Raw genomic sequence first — 16,225 nt, 5'->3', positions numbered from 1 at the left:
AGATGGGAATGCTTTCCATCTAACCTTCCACTGAGGTGTCCATTCAGACTCTGAATGTTTCCTATCCAAGTCTACATTAGTCAAACACTTCCATTGCTTAGCTGTTCAAATTGTTGGTTCTTTCTTAAATTTTTAATTCTAGATTAAAAAAAAAAAAAGTAGGAAAAAACTAGCCTATCTGCCAAGGGTAGAAAGAGGAATTAGATAAATAACATCCATGGGTTCTAGATACAGGTCAATTTTTTTAAATCAAATTAGAAATTTTATGGAATAAACTTAAAACAGCTTTCAGCTGTGATCTTATCATTCTATAACACTGCATGTTTCTGAAAAATAACATTTCCAATCTTTTTATGTGATATCTGTCTCTTGTGCTTCCCAGGCATTGAACTCAGATCTTTACTCTAAACCGATGACTCTCACGTTGGGGGCGGGGGGGTGCAATTTTGCTGCTCAGGGGCCTTTGGCAATGTCTGGAGATATTTTTGGTCGACATAACTGAGGATAATGAGTGCTACTGGTATGTAGTGTGTAGGGCCTGGTGATGCTGATGAACATCTTACAATAAACAGCATGACCCCATAAAAAATAATTTCCTGACTCAAATTATCAATTGTTCCAAGGCTGAGAAACAGTGATCAAAGGCAACACAGAATTAATCTAATTATTTTAACATATATACCTTGGTTCCAAGACAGTCAACCAGAATGAGAAGAATTTTGGAAAGCCCTTCACCATATTTTTACCTCTCTAGCTATAGAATATATATAGCTATAAATGCTCTACTTATAATAATTATTGCTAAAAATAATTCAATATTTTCTTGCTTTTCTACTTTATAGAATGTCTGTCAATGACTTCTTATCTTCATTCTCTTTTAGATGGGAGGAGGGAATGAGAAGTGAAAACTATGAGTCTACTGTAGTTTACTTAAGTCTGTGTCTAGCAAAGGTTCATTCCTTGTTTTAAGTATTAATGCACCATTCCCTTATATAGGTATTTAATAGATCGCTTGTTATAAATTTGCACGAGAATAAGACATAATTCTACAGGCCTATAGTGAATTTATACTCACAACTGTTAACTTTTCTTTAACTTAGTAAGTAAAGAATCTTTTTTTTTTTTTTAATAACTCAGCAAAGTAACAGAGCAGAATAGCTAAGCATAGTTAAATATCACTGACATAATCTGTGATAGTAAAGAAGCATTAGAGACAAATGTGGGACTTGTGTCAACTTCAGTTTCTAGGGGGTATGAAAATTTCTGTAGGAAAAAGCTATGAGAGAAACTCAAAATCAGAAATGTAAATTGTCAAACATAAGCTACCAGTCTGTTTTGGTTTGCAGTGTAATGTAAAAAATATATTTTTTATTAATAGAAAACAATTCATGAGAATTTTGGTAGAGTCAACTCATAGTGACTCTTTAATCATAACTTCTCCACCAGGTTTGCGTTCTGTTTGCATACACATACATGCCAAAGTTTTAAAATTATTGTAAATATATTTCTTACTCTTCAGTATTTAACACTTTGTTCATGGAGACTGAAAGTTGTATTAAAATATTTCTATATTTTTAAAAAATACAGTCTGAAATTTCTATTAAAATATCTCTTTTGTTTGATAAAATTTTTTTTTTTTTGAAGATCAGTGTAACTCTTCAGGTATTTCCAGTAGTCTGTGTTCCCCTCACTCTTACTCCCACCTGCCTTCTAAAACCTTCTCCCTGATTCAGCTCAGCCACAGTCATGTCCAGGAAGAATAATTTTTTTTTTTTAAATGCTGGCAACAAAAGTGAGAATAAGAAGCGGCTGAGGTGGAGGCTATTTGGCAGCAAATACAAGAAGTGTAATGTGCTTTGAGGAAAATATAAGGAGCTCACCATAAGAAAGGTAGCTACCCTGAAGCAGGAAGTAATAGTAGTTTTCCAGAAGAGGGTTTAGGTTCAGAGTCACAGCTCTTGAATTTGCTCTACTCAAACTTGTCCTTTCAGGCTGTTGTGATCAGGAAAACTGAATGCCCTTCTGTCAGCATTATGAATGGTGCCTTTGTACTAATGCTAGAAGACAATATCCAAAGGCAAGTATTATTTGGCAATATAATTCAACATCTAACAACAGGTCATTTTCCCAACTCTCTTTTCATTATCTCCCTCAGGGAAAAAAAATCTCTGGTCACAAAAAAATTAAATTTAATCTTTGCTTTTTTTTTTTAATCTCTATTTCTACACATTTTTCAAAATACATCTTACTCGTTTTTCAAAAACATTTATTCTATTGTGCTAACAACCACAATGGTGTTATTTGATCACTGATCATATATTTTCTTCTACTGATAATAGTATATGCTCTACACATATCTCAAAACATCATAATATACATTGATAAACTTTAATATAGTTTGCTTAAGATTTTTTAATCTTGAAAAAAATAACATGCTCCTTTTAAGTTATTTTTAAATTCATATCTAATCTGTGAGTGGTCTATGAAAAAACAAATACTCATACAAATACTATAACAAACACACAGTGATAATCTACATATCATCCTACATTGCCTTAATCAAGAGATCAAATAACTATTTATTGAGCATCCACAAAATTGCCTGGGGATGTCATATGAACAGAAGATGAAGAGACAAACAGTACAACATGTCTGCACTTAGAAAGATTATATACTCTTGTGGGAAACACCAAAAGCAACAACTACAACACAATGCATATACAGAACATCTATATGCATAAAATATTCTGTGAGCACAATAAAAGAATATATTTAATTTTAGCTGTGTGGGAAAGGAAAGACTCTGCAAGTACAGAAAAAACAATCTTGCTTTTCCAGAAAAATTTGCAACCACCCTAAAAGCCTAACAAACTACAATCTTACTTTTTTGGTTTAACAACAACTCTGATATTAAGTAGACTGTTCAACTAAAATTATACAATCTTGGATAGGTAAAGTATCATTGCTTTGTGTTGGTGTTCAGGAAACAAATAAAAATCACTATTTAAATGAAAAAGCTGGTGTTTTCAATCATTTTTATGTCAAATTCATGAAAAATACATCAATACAAGAGACTTTTTCTTGTTTGTAGGTGGGGCTATTATATCAGAAGCCCATAATATGAGTATAGGATTCATTATCTTACTTTTTTGTACAGACTATTGTCTCTCAAAATAACTCATTTCATTTTGAGATAGCTGTAATTTTCAGTCCGGAGGCTTTTATAATTTTATTAAATTGTAATATGATGAGTCCAAATAAAATTGCACTTTAATTGTTTTTAATTTAATTTCAACAGATCCAAAACCAAGTTTAAAATGACATGTTTTCTATGGTCTTTTATATAATGGCTTACTCATATTTGTATCCATTCAGATCTAATTCAGTATCTAGCCAAAATCAAGCATTAGATATATGGTTATTTAAGCTTTTATAGTTTGTGAAAAATGAGAAATTGAGCATTTCAAGAAATTCACAATTTACATTGAAAAATGTTAAGCTAGAGGTTTATATTCATGCACATAATTTTAAATTGAAAATGGATAAGAAACAGCATTTCTCATTTGAATTTTATAAAGACAAACCCACAGCAAGGCTCAGGTACACAATCTTCAGGAGTACTACATAATTTGTTCAAACTTTTTTTTTTCAACTTCTTCTCAGATTAAATAGACTTCTTCTTTATCTATCGCATCAATGTATTCATTGGCTGTCCAGCCTAATCAGAAGTTGACTTTATTAATTCACTAATTTACCTAACTAATCAGTGACTCCTTGAAATTAACAGACTCTCTTGTTTTATGTAATCTGTTATTAATTTGGTGATACATAAACAGTAAATGGAAACTGAAATAGTTCAACAAAATTTAAAATAAAATGTTACCTTTCTTGTCATAATTGACCTAATTTCTTTAACCTCTCAAGTCATTATTTCAAATGAAAAGAAGAAATACTTTTTTATTTAAAATGAATAAAAGTCAAACTGATGAAATATCAAAAGGCTTTTAGAATCTATTAATACTTGATGTTCTTAAAACTTAATGTTTTTAAGCTCAAATTATTTTTATTCATTATATATGTATATATGTTGTTTTTATTTAAGATCTTGGGTTTTAAAATAACTTCTTAAATTGTTTTTGACACTATCTTCTATTCAATTTCTTTTAGTCTTTTCCTACACATCCTCTTATTTGGAATTTGGTTGTCATGGATTACTTAAATATCTGCTAAACTAACTTCTCTAATTTTGGGGATAGTGGATGAATGGGTTGTGATCTTTGTTTTTCCTATTTAATTTGTATTTTCTTCAATCTCCTGAATATTATCTTTTTCCTCAAAGGCCAGTTTTTGCTTTGTTTAGAAATTATTTAATTATGGGGCACCTGGGTAGTTCAGCTGGTTAAGTGACCAACTATTGATTGCATCTCAGGTCATGATCTCAGGGTCTAGAGATGGAGCCTCTTGTTGGGCTCTGTGCTCCACACAGAGTCTGCTTGGGATTCTCTCTCTCCCTTTCTCTCTGCCCCTCCCCTACTCATACTTGCATGCACTCTGTCTCACAAATCAATAAATAAATAAAATCTTTTAAAAACATAAATAAAATATTGTATTAATTATATTATTATATCAATATTATATTAATTATATCATATATTTATAATCAAGCAAAAAGATTATGTTAATATTCAAGCAATTATATTAATAATCAAGCAAAAGAGAATAACTACTATACATTCTTTATTCATAAGTAACACTTGGTAAATGATACTCTTCATTCTAGGATGAGGTAGTGAACAGTCTTCTATTTTACTGAGCATTCCCAAATGCCAAAGTGCAAATGATTTATTCTGGGTTACCATTCCAGCTATTCTTGTCCTTCCCAGTCACATAATTATATTTGTTGATATGTAACAAACTAGGAGGTAGATGCTTGCCTTCTAATTATCTTGTGTTCAGAAATGAGGAAGGCAAGTATTTTACTGTATATATCAGTGCACCCTCCATATCAGTCCAGAGATCCCCTGGGGTTTAAAACAGGCAAATCAACTCTCTCTTCTTCCTCAGCCTTAACTAAGCATGCCATTCACCATGGCTTCCATTGCCCTGCTTTATAAGTCAACATACTTCTGTTCTTGTAGGTATTTGTTACAACCATTTTCCTAGCAATGCCCCCCCCCCATGATGTTCTTTTTGTTGATGTGGATATGACCCTTAAAAGAATTTTAATGAGGTTCCAGAAGGGCAAGTAGATAAACTGAGTTTGTAATCTTGAACCAGAATCCCTAATTACCAATTTAATGCTTGTTATTTTCATTTGTCTGTATCCTTGGCAAGAGGATCCTACTTATCTTTTCTCACTACTTGGCATAGTGTTTGGCCCAGAGCTGGCATAAAATGATATTCATTTGAGGAATTAATATTTAACTGCAAAATGCTCCTTTACATTCTTACTGTTCTTAAGACCATGAAAGAAAGACAGTCTCTATCTTAGGTGTATATTTGAATTCCTGTTCTTCTATAATTCCCTAATGGGGCATTCAAGAAAATGTCACCAAACTTCCTTTATTTAATCCCAATTTTGTTAAAACACATTTCACATTATGGACTTTGGAAGGAGAGTAAATTATGAATACCAAAATGAAAGTATTTTTAATGTGACTGAATTATTAAATGTTCCTAAATGAATTATGTAAGTGATCAAGAAATCTATAGATTTAGAATTCCAAACAATTTGACTTTGCGTTTTCTTTTTTTTAAAATTTTATTTATTTATTTGACAGAGAGAGAGAGCGAGCGAGCAAGTGCACATGTGCATAAGCAGAGGGACTGGCAGTGGGAGAGGGAGAAGCAGGATCCTTGCTGAGCATGAAGCCCTACCCAGGAGCTTGATCCCAGGACAGTGGGATCAGGATCTGATCCAAAGGCAGATGCTTAACTGACTGAGCAACCCAGGTGCCACTTGAAAGACGGTGAGAAGGAATCAGGTATTGTGGGCAAAAATGAACAGATCAAAATTAAAGGCAAAATTAAGGCAAAATCATCATTAGTACAACTTAATGTTTGGGCTAAAAGATATATTAGTGTATTTTCCTTAGTTTATACTAAACTTCAAAGCATATACATCTATATGGAGTATAGGAGATATATATATATATATATATATATATATATATATATATATTTCCTAAACTCCAAACATATATATATATATATATATATATATATATATAGAGAGAGAGAGAGAGAGAGAGAGAGAGAAACATATTTTTGAAAACAGAATTATAGTGACTATCATTTCTGGTGATAAAATAGTTCAGGAGGACGCTTGATTTTGTATTTATATTATAAAAAGAATTAAAGACATATCAAAGACAACCAAGACTCCACTATTCACAAAAGGTAATTCTTGAAAATTTAAAATGGTCATAGAAACAAGCACTCATAAACTTGTCTAAGATTAAGCTGAACTTTGAAACTGCAAAGTTGCAGTTCCAAAAGATCCTGAGTTACCCTTAGAAATTATGAAGAGTAAAACTGATAAGCAAATTCAAAGTAAAAGGAGTCTTAAGAACAATAGCATAGCAATAGCTTTACACTACAGAGGTGACTATTTTGCTTTTGTCCCGAAATAATATTCTTAAGTAGTATTGGCTATTTCGTTACAGCTATTTAGTATTTGGTGATACTTCTCCTAAAATTTGCTGCATACTGTATTGTTCTCTCCTACTATAAGGATTAACATTTCCTCTATTAAACTTCTTCAATTCTGGTAGAGAGCCAAGACTATATTCATCTGTGTTCCTTGGGAGGGATCAACTATCTCAGCCCCTTTCAGCAGAATCAGGAGTTTGTGGGCCAACTGAGCCATAGCATTTAATATGAGATGTTCAATGGTGAACATCCAGTGAATATCCAGGAGTATTTTAAAATAAACTTTTCCATTATTTTTCTTTCAATTATATTTAGTTACTTTAATCTTGCTGGATAACAGAAGGAACATAGTTTATGAAAGCACACTGTCCTGGATTTCAACCCTGGCTCCATCATTTCTGTTATCCTGGAAAATTTACTTAACACCTTTGATATTCAATTTCCAATTTGTGAATGGCTTATATAATGACTGAATGATAGTAGAGTATTTAACACAATGATTGGCATAATAGGCTCATAAAACTTGCTATTTCTCTCCAGAATACCTAAGGCAGCATTTAACAATAACAAAAGCCTTGTTTGAATAGTCATTATCTCTGCTCAGGTGGGGAAGCATTTCCTGTCAAAGAGACATTTTGTAATGCAAACAACCAAACAACTCATAATATATTTACCAACCCAAAATATATCTTTCACTTCCTTTACCATAACTCCGTGAAGTCCTTTCTACACGAGGCTGAGCTCTCACTAGTTTAAAACTGTGAGAAAATATTCTCGAATGCAAGGAAATCAGGAAATGTCTTAGTTTTGGAGTTAGCTCCTGAAAAAGCTAGTCGTTAAGACTTTCCAAAGTACTTGCTTTAAACTAAATACATAACCAGGAATATCTGAGAAAGAAACTTTGCTCCATTGTAGAGAGACTTTGGTTTCTCTAATTGGAGAAACTAAGCAAGTTGCTTAACATTTGTAATGTGTGACTATAAGGGATATAATTGATGTGGGAAACAGAGGCAGAAAAAAATTATTAAATTTCCTGACCCACTGACAAGCCCTTGAAAAAGGCAGAGTGACATTCCTCCAGGGACTGAACTGCCTCCATCTTAAGGCTTTGCTAAGGGCAAAGGGCAATCCTAGCCTGACTGACCCCTACCCCCAACAGGGATCCTGTAAGTCTACTTTAACAATTCCTCTGGAAACTTCCTTTATCTCTAAACCCTCCAAGATAGTGTTGATAATCATTCCCAAGCATATGGCCCTCTGATATAGATCTAAAGGGTCTCAGACAAAGTTTTTATTACCAGTAATGAATAACCTTTTCCCAACAATAGCTAGCCTCTCAAGAACCTGGAAACCTTGCTTCCAAAATTCCTTAGAGATTTATGCCATTCCTAACCTCTTCCATCTTGCAAGCATATAATGGACCACTCCTCACAGCCCCAGGACAGCAGCTTTTTCGGCCCATGGGTCCTGTCCCCGTGCTTTAATAAATGACCATTTTGCACCAAAGACATCTCAAGAATTCTTTCTTGGTCTTCGTCTCCAGACCTCACCCCACCGAACCTCAGTTATATCCCAAGACTTCATCATATATATATAAATCTGTCTAAACATACTTATGAAACAAATATGTATATTATATATAGTATGTATGTAGTCTCTCTACATACACTTATATATACATTTACAAAGGAAGAGGGAAGGAGGAAGAGAGGTGTCAATGCCTATCATTACCATTATGTTGCACTCAATAACTAATAAAGGATAAAAAAAAAATCAAAGCAGATAAAGTCATACGAGCAGGCAAACCACAAAGTGTCAGAACAAACAGCAGGTTTGATGTTTTTGGAAGATTTGCCCATTGAGAATGAAGATACTATTGTGATGAAAATTCTATTATTGAATCCAAACAGGATACCAGAAAATAGGAAAATAAAGTGAGAAAATAAAGCTGAATTTTAATGTAATGGTGTTTTTTTTATTTATAAAAGCTATGTATTTGATTTTTGGAGCAGTTTTAGGTTTACAGAAAAATTGAGAGAAGGTACCAAGACTTACCATATATAGCTCCTGCCCAATCCATGCAAAGCCTCCATTACCAACATCCCCTACCAGAGTGGTACATTGGCTACAATGAATAAAAAGCTATGTATTTTTATTGCTTAAAATTTAAAAATCATAAACCTTTGAACATTAGAGAAAAAGAGTACAAAGGAGAAGACAAAAATCACCTATAATGTCATGTTCCTAAAAAAGATGAAAATGTCAGTGTTTTCAATATGTGTGTGTACATATATGTGTGTATTATATATATATATATTTCTTCATCTGAAACTATTTATAAATATATATATTCTTTTATAAAATTGAGAAAATTACAGATAACTTTTTAAAAAAAATGTTATTAACATATAATGTATTATTATTAGCCCCAGGGGTACAGGTCTGTGAATTGTCAGACCTACACTTCACAGCACTCACCATAGCATATACCTTCCCCAAAGTCCATAACCCAACCACGCTCTCCCTATTACAGATAGCTTTTAATCTTTTTTTGTCACTTGAGATCTGTATTATGAACATTATCTTAGTTAAATTCTCTTCTAGAACACCATTTTTAATGATTTAGTAGTATTTAATTGTATGTCTGCAAAATAACTTATCTAACTTATATCTTTGCTTTTATTTCTATTTGAGAGTAATTGTCAATGAGATTATTTTTCTCAAATACTTGCTATCTTATAATATGGATTACTGATAACAATTTATTGTCATGTGACTTTGCATTGACTCTCAGTAAAGAAATTTGAATATAAGCACCTTGCCCCTTCCTTCCATTAACTTGGACTATAGTTTGGGGACTTATTTTGAAAAATGGAATATAGGCAAAAGTGTGATAATGCTTCCGTTTCCAGAAAACACTTTAAGTGGTATCTAATTTTAAGCTCACTTCTCTGTCACTGATAGTGGAGTTTCGTCAGACTAATATCAGATGAGATGACACATCAAATACAAAAGTAGCTCCTAGAAGCACAGCTGGCCTGTAGCCTCATGTGCATTATATAAATGCTTGTTTTTACAAATGAGATTTTGAGGGGTTTTTGTTTTGTTTTGTTTTTTAACTAGGTAAAAGTTGATGAATGAAATTATTATATAAAATGTTGTAGTGACACTCTTGTAGACTTACCTTTCTGTGCATTTCTTGTTTCATTGTTAAGTTTATATTCCAATAATCTAAACTGAAGCTTTAAAAGACACTTATATTTTTAAGGTCTTTAATTTGACTTGCTAAAATATATTCAGATATACATTAATTATCCTACTTCATCAAAATGTTTGAGAATATTCATTCTGCTGCATCTCAAAAAGGGGAAAGGGGTATTAAAATAAGTGCATATAACACGATCTATTTACTGATGATGGCATCTTTACAAAAATTAAAGTATGCACCTGCAATATTTTACAATTTTCATTTTTTCCTTAATTAGGCACTTATGTTTCAGAATATTCCTTGGGAAAAGATTTTATTTGACACAGATGGTTAGATTTTATTGTCCCATTGCTGATTCATTCCCAGTTTGAAGGACCCAAAAACTTTAGGAAATATGAAAATGACTTTCTTATCCTTGCATGAAGTAACTGAAACATGACTCGTATTCTTAGCATGAAGGCATGTAATTGAACACTTTGTACATCAGAGGATGCATCCTTTGCTAAAGATCCCAAGAACACCATTAAAGGGTTAACTAAGAGCATTGGGAGTGTTATGCCACTAGTAAATGTCATTAATTCTTCACTTGTGCCAGTTTCAAAGTTAGGCCATTCTCTGTTTGATATACCTTAAGTACCATGTACAGTGTAAATACAGTAAGAAATTGTGCAGCCACAGAACCATAACACAGCTGCTAAACCAGGGGTAAGTGGTCTTATTCTCGGTTTCAATCCAAATGATTCAGGCACAGCATGGTAAACAACAAAAAAGACATTGATTAAGTAAACATTATTTGTCAGCTGCTATGCCACGTGTTTTACAAATATTGACATAGCTCTTGTTCTCTCCCTCTAAAGATTCTCCTTCCCTGTATAAGAGAGATTAAAATGCATCACTCTACTAATAACATTTCTTACAGCTAGATGTGACCATTTAGTCATTAGCATCTGAGTTTATGCAATGTCCACAATTTCCATATCATGTTTTTGTATCAAAAAATCACATGCCTTACACCTCTTTCATTCTTCCCATGTGGTGAAATGAAGTCATGGTGTTGTGAGCAACAATAACCATGTAGGTGACAATAGAGTCTATCAAAGAAAAAGAAGAGAAGGAAGTTAAATAGTTGAATCTTGAATACCTGTAGAACAAAGTAGAGAACCACTGTCAACCACTTGCCCATCTATGAATACTTACTATGAGAAAACAAACAAACAAACAAAAAAAAACTAACCTGGTTTAAAATACCTTATTTTGGAATTTTTTTCTTAATAGTATGGTTTAATATTACTAATTATTCTAAAAACTATTCTCTTGCCATTTTTTAAAAATATCTAAAATACATAGTACTGACTTAGAACTTGGGAGGACAGGAGGTATTGCAGACCGAGGAGCTGGTGAGTCTCATTATATTATGGTAAACATCTGGTTAAACTGCTGTTGTTCATTAATCTTGAAGGCAGACCACATGCCCATTGAGACGATAGCTATAAAAGAAATGAATGAATATTCAATAACTTGAAGTCTTTCATAGGTTGGGAAGAGCTATTCAAATGTAATTAGCAGGAGATATTATTCTTGTTCAGATATTTTCTCTGAGACCTCTTATTAAGAATTTCAGCCAGATTTTGTGAGTCAGACCCATAGCAAAGATTAGTCTAAGGGAGGTGTTTCAGATGGCTTATTGCTTCACATGTCATCATTAAATCCATGATAGATAGATGATCTAAGCACTGAATTCAGTAAACAAAAGAAGAGAACTAGTAGGCTTCAGTACGATGTGGAGAATAAACTTTGGGTTTGATTACTCATCAGTGGAAGTTTTTCTAAATAATCACATTTGAAACCTGCTACATAATTTTACTGCCAAAGAAACAAGACTGGATTACAAAACTGTCTGTGCTTCTCTCCTATAAAGGCCCCCAGACTCCCAAACCAGCCCTAGCAGGAAGTAAACTCCAAAAGCTCACCATCTCCTGGAAAAGACACACATTCCAATACTAACTTTAATTTGGCTACACAGAAAATGATGCATCGGTCAGTGCAGATTGAGTTTTGTTGCAAAATCAAAATCTGTATAGCATACAACACCACCACTACCATCACTACCAACAAAAAGTTTTATTTCTTGGACCTAAAATGTCTGATGTGAAATTAGGTTATCTCCAGGGCAAATGGCCCCCATGTCAACAGATGTTTCCACCATCATAAAGATGCTTCCACATATTTCACTGGCCCAAGAAAGTTATGTGTCCACCTCAAAAAGTCATGGACAAACAATTTTCCTTCTGCCTATAAACAGAAGTATGCTCACTAATACTGCATATTGATAATATCTACCCTAAATAAATAAGAAAGTATCTCTCCAAGAGCAAAACCAAGAGACAGAGAAAAAGGTACAAAGATTTCCAGAGCTAAGAATCCTGTACAGCCAGATGGGCTAACAGCAGAATTTGTTCTATGGATAAACAGGATTCTCCTTGATTCTTCCCTAAAAGAAATTGCTAATTGAATGTGTTTCCATTTTTCCTAGGTCAGTTTCAGAATTATATGCAAAGTGATGGAAGAGATATCACATTGTTCAGAGATCCTGGGTTTTGAAATGGATGAAGCAACTATGTAGGCTTTTATATTTTCATCATTAGAGAAGGAATAAATGTACCTCTGTAACAGGGAAAATTATATGAATAAATATTTAGTGGAAAAAACTTGAAGACATTTACAGAAAAAGCTAAATGCAACCTTCTTCTTATGGGCCCGAATCTCTAAGATTTTAGCTAAGTACATGACCACCTATGCTATTACAGGTCCTCTGAGATGCATAAGATGGGGCAGAATAGAGGTGAAGCAGATATGACCCCCATATAATTGGAAATGGTTTAAAATCTGGCAAGGAGCACCTTTAGAGTATAATATAGTGTGCCATTTGTGAAAGGAAGAATGGAAGGTAAAATGACTTGGGTAATAAGAGTCAGAGCTGAGTGCACCATTGAGAAAGTCTATGCCAAGCCAATAAGAAGCACCCCGACTCCCCAAGTGATCACCCATTAGAGAAGTTCCAAATTAAGCAGAAAGGACTAGCCACAGTAGCCCAACAAGTATAATCACTGGCTTGGTACGGGCCAAGGAAAGCATGACCCTGACTAGATTGCTATAGTGAATCCAAGTACATCAACTTAGGTGTTGTGAACTAATTATATTCCTCATAGCATTGTCTATTAAAGGGAGATCTGAGTCATGTATTTCCATAACTGACACATTACTTAATTACAAACTGTCATTAACAGCTTCTCTTGAAGCTTGGCTGGGCCATGACTGATTTGGTCAATGGAATAAAAGAAGTGATTTATGCAACTTAAGTATAGCATTTTATAAGGCAATTTCTTGCTTCTCGTTTCCTCATTTCCCTCAATACAAAGGTTAAAATCTGGATGATAACATGTGAAATAAGGTAAGACCTTAGATGATGATAAATCAAAAAGATAAAAGAAAACTGGATCTCTTTAAGATCTTCAGGTGGGCTATTGCCATGCTAGTTTAGCTGCACATTCCTAAATCAAATGCCCATCTCTAGACATTACTTGAGAGACAGTTAAGTTTCTATCTTACCTGGGGCAGAGATCTTGGAGTCTCTTTGTAATAGCAATTAAAGCTATCTAATACAAAAAAAAAAAAAAAAACCAAAACCAAAAAACAAAAAAACCAATAACAACAATGCTCTAATGCCTCATGCAAATACTATCCCAATATAAAAGCAGAGGTAACCAAATTGAGACATTAATTCTCAAGTTTCCATCACTAGTAATCAACAGAACTTGTACTCAAATTCAAACTGTAGAACAAGCCCTAACCAGAAATATGATAAATGCTTAAAATCCCTTCCTAGATTCAGACAACTGGAGTTCAAATTCTGACTCTACTACTACAAGTTGTATGATCTTAGATAAGTCATTTAACCTTTCTAAACCTCAAGTTCCTATCTCTACTTTGGCATGGTCATTATTATTGCATATATTTCATGAGACTATGAAAATTAATTAACTAACAGGACAATATTCCTGATAAATATAATGTAATATTAATCATAATTGTTCAATGTTATTAGCATTTTCTTCTGCAACTCCTGCCATTACTCTTTTGTTCCCTAACTGTTCTAACGCCACATTAGTTATAGATTCACCAATATGATTGCTAATATTTTTAGATAACCCCAGTTATAATTCCAAATGGGATAGTATTTTTCTATCTATATTTATTTATTTATATGAAACATGAGTGTATTTTATTAATTTAAAATGAATCAAAGTGACAGGAAAGTTGAAGGGGTATGGAGACATGTCAGAAAAGAAAGTTTAAAGTATTTGGGGTACAATTAAAAATGTGACTAACAATGAACTAGCTATCAATAACCATATAGGTCTGTTAACAAAATATAACAACTGACTCAGAAAAGCCATCAGGAAACACAAAGGATGTCAAAGCTATTTGCTTGTGTGTGAGAAAAATATTATCCATGGGGGGAAAAATAGATATGTTAGGAAAAGTAAGGGTTTTTGTTTGAGCAATTGTTCAAGCATATTTTTAAGAATATAGAAATGGGAAGGAATCATAAATAGCTTCCATAGGAGACCAATTAATCACTCATATCTGTTAAAATCAGATGTGTTTTAAATGTATTTTAATCAGATGTGTTTTAATTATATTTCTTTATGTAAAAGACTGAATTCTGAGGATACTGATACAGGTAAAGGAGGCAATTAAATGCTTATATAGCTTATGAAAATGAGTTTCTGAAAGAATGTCTTTAAAAACCCATAGTTTTAATGGGAACATTGGGTTAAATGTACATTTAGCATCTTAAGAAAAGGACTGAAATTGATTTGAGGTGTTTTTACTTAGAGGAACCATGTTCTGGTACAGACTCATACACACCATCTACGATTAAATACACAAATGCCTATGCTCTATGAAAGGTTAACTAGACTCTCTCGATCTACATTATTTTCCTTTAAATTATTGCTCTAATTTTTTTTAACCACCTGAACATTTAAATTTGTTCTTTTATTTTTTTTTTATTTGTCTCCCATTAAAGATAAACCTTAAGATCTATATTGGTTCTGTTTTGAGCAGAATGTGGCTATTATGATCAAAAACTTATATCATTTTCTTGTTTAGTTATATAAGGTGTGCAAAATAGATTAAACTGACTCAACATCTTTGCTTCTTTTTCTCAAGTAGAAGTAGAAATATCCATTCTACTCCCCCCTACACATCGAGTAAGAGTAATCCCACCATCTCTACACTGTATCCTATTACTTTCTCTCTATGCTTTGTTCTGTATTTCTCATCATTTAATCATACACTAAATTTTTAAAAGAAACCCTCTCCCTTAAATCCACATGCCTGTTGAATATAAAGACAGTCCCTGACTGTATGGTTGGTTCAATTTATGATGGTTCAACTTATAATTTCTAACATTATGATGGTGCAAAAGCAATACTTACTCAGAAAGAACTATACTTCAAATTTTGAATTTTGATCTTTTCCCAGGCTACTGATAAGTGGTACAAGTACTCCTTCACAATGTTGAGAGGTGGCAGCAAGCCACGGCTCCCTGTCAGTCATGTAATCACATCTAATACAACTGCTCTGTACCCATACAGCCATTTTGTTTTTCACTTTCCATACACAATTCAATAATTACATGACATTCAACACTGTATTATAGATTTCATGTTAGATGAGTTTGCCAAACTGTAGGTTAATGTGAGTGTTCTGAGCATGTTTAAAGCAACCTAGCCTAAGTTATGATGTTTGGTAGCTTAGGTGTCTCAAATGCATTTTCAGCTTATGTTGGGTTTATCAGGACATAATTCCAGAGTAAGTCAAGGGAGATCTTTAATTCTTTCTTTCATTCACACCTAGGTGACCAATTGCCTCTTTCATTCCCATGAAGTCTTCCAACTATTCATCAGTTTATTCCTCAAACTCTTGCAACCTGGTATCCACACTCAAGTCTTAAACTGAAACAAGTCTGGTTAAAGGTGTGAAGGATCACTTTGTAGAAAAATTGACTTTTCAGTTGCTATCTTTCTTGGTTTCTCTTTGACTCAACACTATCAACCACCTTCCTTCTTCATGTGCTTTCTTGCCTTGAAATTTGGAATAACATGTTCCCATATTTCACCTACATTATAGTGTAGTGAATGGGGGGAGAGGCAGAGGTAGAAGGAGAGAGAATCTCCAGCAGCTTCTCTCTTAAGCACAAATCCCAATGTGGAGCTCAATCTCATGACCCTGAAATCAAGACATAGGCCAAAATCAGGAGTCAAGACACTTAACTGATTGAGCCATCCAGGCTCTCCA

This window comes from Mustela putorius, unplaced genomic scaffold (assembly GCF_011764305.1).
Source record: "Mustela putorius furo isolate JIRA1106 unplaced genomic scaffold, ASM1176430v1.1 tig00000640_pilon_pilon_pilon, whole genome shotgun sequence".
In the NCBI taxonomy this organism is placed as follows: Eukaryota; Metazoa; Chordata; class Mammalia; order Carnivora; family Mustelidae; genus Mustela; species Mustela putorius.
The sequence above is the reverse complement of the archived record's forward strand: the minus strand, read 5'-3'. Positions refer to the sequence as shown.